Source organism: Falco rusticolus, chromosome 8 (genome assembly GCF_015220075.1).
Source record: "Falco rusticolus isolate bFalRus1 chromosome 8, bFalRus1.pri, whole genome shotgun sequence".
NCBI classification, from domain to species: domain Eukaryota; kingdom Metazoa; phylum Chordata; class Aves; order Falconiformes; family Falconidae; genus Falco; species Falco rusticolus.
In genome coordinates this window covers 63,154,045-63,158,652 of record NC_051194.1, presented here as the reverse complement: position 1 = coordinate 63,158,652, position 4,608 = coordinate 63,154,045, and the positions used below count along the sequence as shown (strand labels likewise).

The window sequence follows — 4,608 nt, the reverse complement described above, 5'->3', positions numbered from 1 at the left end:
CATGCTGGCTCCAGCCCTGTTCAACGCCTCCACCCTGGCCGGGACGAGGGGACAGAGGTGCCCTCGGCGGGGTGGTGATGGCACAGAGCCGGGGGGAGCGGCTGGCACCCCAGAGGCTGCGCTGCCGTTGGGCCAGGCCTGGCCAGGCTGGGGAGCTGGCGGGGAGGGACCTCATGGAGCCCAACCCAGGCCAGCGTAGGGTCCTGCCCTGGGGGGGACAGCCCCCGGCACCAGCGCGGGCTGGGGCTGAGCTGTGGGGCAGCTCTGGGGAAGGGACTGGGAGTGCTGGGGGGCAGCAAGGTGCCCGCGGGCCAGCAGTGTGCCCGGGTGGCCAAGGGGCCGGTGGGACCCGGGGGGCATGAGGAGGAGCGTGGCCGGCAGGTCGAGGGAGGGGATCCTCCCTCTGCTCGGCCCTGGGGGGGCCGCGGCTGCAGTGCTGTGGTCGGTGCGGGGCTCCCCAGTTCCAGAGAGGCTGGGAGCTACTGGAGAGGGGCTGGCGGAGGCTGCGAAGATGACGAGGGGACTGGAGCATCTCCCTGATGAGAAAGGCTGAGAGAGCTGGGCCGGTTCAGCCTGGAGAAGAGGAGGCTGAGGGGGGACCTTATCGATGTCTACAGACACCTCAAGGGCGAGTGTCAGCAGGACGGGGCCAGGCTCTTCGCGGTGGTGCCCAGCGACAGGACAAGGGGCCACGGGCCCAAACTGCAGCACAAGAAGTTCCATCTGAACGTGAGGCAGAACTTCTTTCCCTGGAGGGTGGCAGAGCCCTGGCACAGCTGCCCGGAGAGGCTGTGGGGTCTCCTTCCCTGCAGACATTCACATCCCGCCTGGACGTGACTCTGTGCGACCTGCTCTGGGTGACGCTGCTTTGGCAGGGGAGGGACCAGATGGGCTCCAGAGGTCCCTTCGACCCCGACCAGTCTGTGCTGTGATATGTAATGTTCAGTTCCAGTTATACATCTATCTCACCTGGAACTGCAACAAATGTGTACCGTTGGGCTGCTAGCAATCTGAAGATTACCGCATTTCAATGTATTCCTTAAGAAATGTTTTAGGACAGCTATTGTGTATGCTCTTACTTTAACTCTGTCCTGTAGTTACAATGGAATATTGTTTCACTTTCAAATATGGAAACTCTAATCCTTTAGAGAACCTGACACATAATTTTAATGAAAATATCTTATTTTCTGAGAATTTTTCTCATGTTTTTTGATTTCAAAACTCTGGGTTACCAGGCCATATTCTTTTGTGTCTTAACATTGTCCCTGAAGAAATTTGATTTCATTTTAGTTCAGACTTCATAAAACTTGCAAATGCTGATGTTCCAGTCTGAAGGGAAATGTACCAACAATCCTCAGAAGAAAATACATTTCAGAGGGCACTCAAGATTACAGATCTCTCAGAACTGAAATCAAAGGCATGGTAAGTGATACTGTCTGGAGTCTTACTCAGATCCTAGAGAACACAATGGAACAGACTGACAAAGGGAAGTGACTGGATTTTTTTTTTTTCCATTAGTTGAATCTCAGTGCATATATGCAGTTTTACTTACATTTTTCTGCTCCAACCATGGAAAAGCTAATTTTTAAGTTTCATCATTTAGAGAATCCCTTGTGTTTATATATGCCCTACATTACCCAGTAAGTGAGACAAGTGTATTTATTACAGTTTCTAGAATTCTACCAAATAAGCTTCTTTACGATTTTGTCTCAGGAAACCTTATCCAAAGTCTATAGAGTTCGCATAAAATAATCAGAAAGGTCTTCAAGGGCTTTGCAGGCTAATGGAATAAAATACCAAAATAAACACTGGAACAGAGGAAAAAATATGGACTGTTGTATAAGTTACTTTAAGAATTAAGTAAAGAAGCAAAAAGAAAGACAAAACCAACTTAAAAGATGAAGAATTTGCACTGGACTTTTTGAGTAGATGCAAGACATTGTAAGCAATCTGTTCATTAGAAGGAAAGATGTCACCCGTCACAATATCTGGGATCTAGATGCTGAGAGATCCTTCTTCAGGACTAATAATTTGTAATTACTGAGAACTCACATGAAAAGAAACTTACATATCAGGTGGTCATCTTAACTTCTGAATGACTTAACCCTCTTCCTTATAATGAAGGAGCAGCTCAGAAAAACAGCAACAGAAGAATCACAAAGGCCAGATGATGAGTCTTCATTCCAGCACTGTACTGGATATTACATGTAACAAAGGTTCATCAGTAAAAAGCATTCTCCAGCCTGGAGAGAAAACGAGCCTGTGAAATTGTGAATATTATAAAGATTCTCTCTGGGGTCTAGCAAGGGTGTTGACATCTACTATCATAAATGTACTTCAAGTAATGAGAGTATTAAGACAGTGTATACACAAGCAGTAAAGTATAGTAGTCAAAAACATAGGGAATTGATTGACCTTTAAGCACAAGAAAATAGAATTTAAAAGGAAGAGAGTAAAACCACTTTCAATCAGTGTTTTCCTACTGGAATCAAATCACATATGAATGAGAGCTGATGGTAATCATTATAAATCAGAGCTAGAAATTTTAGAAAAGCAATATGGAAAGCAAAAAGAGATGGAAAGTAGTCTACAGCTAGCAGAATCAGTGAGTATCAGACATAGTTTTTACATATTTCAGGAACAAAACAATTCTAGCAATAACTGATCTACAACTAAAAGCAAATAATAGAAGTAATAAAAATGAAGAAGTGTACATATCTGTCACAGGACAAAAATGAAATATTTTCCATTCAGTATAAGTAATAGAACACATTTAAAAATTGTACTAAAATTTGTCATTTTAACAGCAGATCCATTTCTAATTTAAAGGAAAAAAAGTCCCAATAACAAATAAATTAAAATTGTTTAGCAAACGACAGCTCTGAAGTAATATGACTGCCTGGAACCGCTCTTTGATTAATGGTCCTAGATGGTGATGTATCACTGTCACTGGAAATCTGACCACCAAAATGTGTGGAATTCCTCCAAGTCCATGCTGAGAAAACTCAGTTATTTAATTACAGAAACTGAGAACTTAAAACACATAAACAATTAATTGTTTTTTTCTTACTAATTGTCAGGAGTGGGATTCGAACCCACGCCTCCAGGGGAGACTGCGACCTGAACGCAGCGCCTTAGACCGCTCGGCCATCCTGACAGTGTACTTGCTGCTCCATGCACCCTTCTACAGTGCCGGATGGGAGCCACCGCAGGGTACCGAGGCAGCTGGTAGAGGTGCTCACTGAGCCACTCTCCGTCACTTATGAGCAGCCCAGGCAAACCGGGAGGTCCCAGCTGACTGGGGGTCAGCCAAAGTGCTGCCCATCTGCAAGGAGGAGGCTCTGGGGAACTACAGGCCTCTCAGCCTGACCACAGTGCCAGGGAAGGGTATGGAGCAGGTCATGCTGACTGCCATCGAGTGGTGCGTGCAGGACAACCAGGTGATCAGACCCAGCCAGTATGAGCTTTTTTAAAAAAGACGGGTCCTGCTTGACAAACCTGATCTCCTCCTATGACAAGGAGACCTGCCAGGTGGATGAGAGAAAGGCTGTGGGGTACTGTTTGCCCGGACCTTCGTAAAACCTTTGGCACCATCTCCCACAGCATTGTGCCGGGGAAACCAGCTGCTCATGGCTGGGATGGGTGCGCTCTACGCCGAGTTAAAAGCCGGTTGGACAGCCAGGCCCAAAGAGCAGTGGTGTGGGCGAGGGGATGGCGGCCCCGCAGCCAGCCTGGGGTGGCACCGTGCGGGGGAGCGCAGGGCTGCCCGGGGCAGGGGGCTGTGCAGGGGCAGGGGGCAGGCCGGGCCCAGGGCCCGAGGCCACCGTGTGAGGGTCCCCAGGGCTCAGCGCCGGGCCCTGCCCGCGGGTCACCCCAGCCCCAGGCAGCGCCGCAGGCCGGGGCACAGCGGCTGGGCAGGGCCGGGGGGAAAGGGCCCGGGGGGGCGGCTGGGGCCGGCTGGGCACCAGCCCCCGGCCTGCCCGGGTGGCCGAGGCGGCCGGCAGCGCCCTGGCTGGTGGCCGGAGCGGCGTGGCCGGCAGGGCCGGGGCACCGTGCCCCTGTGCTAGACGGGGCTGTAGGCAGGTGCGGATTGGTCTCTTTTCTCAGATAACAAGAGAAAGGACAAAAGAAAATGGCCTCAAGTTATGCCAGGGGAAGTTTAGACTGGATATTAGGAAAAAATTCTTCATGGAAAGAGTGATGAAGCACTGGAACAAGCTGCCCAGGGAGGCGGTAAGATCACCATCCCTGGGTGTACTAAAAAAACCCACATAGATGCAGTGTTTAGGAACATGATCGAGTGGTGGTTTACAGTTGGACTTGATGATCTTACAGGTCTTTTCCAACCTAAATGATTCCATGATTCCGTGAAGTTCTTTATAAAATTAGACCAAAAGTAATATTTGTAAAATTTTGTAGAAGAAGCAGAAACTCAAGCAATGAATCAAACCCCCATGCGAAAGAAGTCTTAGGCTACCATGTTCAGTTACCTGATAGTAGGCGGGCAATACATGTGCCAACGGATCACTTTTAGGCAATCTGAGATCAAACTCTTGGTAGGCCAGAACTTTATTTAGGACTACCTCGATTATGAAGAACTCTGAATGT

General features: G+C 49.0%; 1 non-coding gene across 1 annotated transcript; it reads right to left on the bottom strand.

Annotated features, from left to right (window-relative positions):
• Positions 1–3,074: 3,074 nt before the first annotated feature.
• On the bottom strand, positions 3,075–3,157 carry TRNAL-CAG. Its single transcript has one exon. It is a non-coding gene; the product is annotated as a tRNA-Leu (tRNA).
• Positions 3,158–4,608: the final 1,451 nt, after the last annotated feature.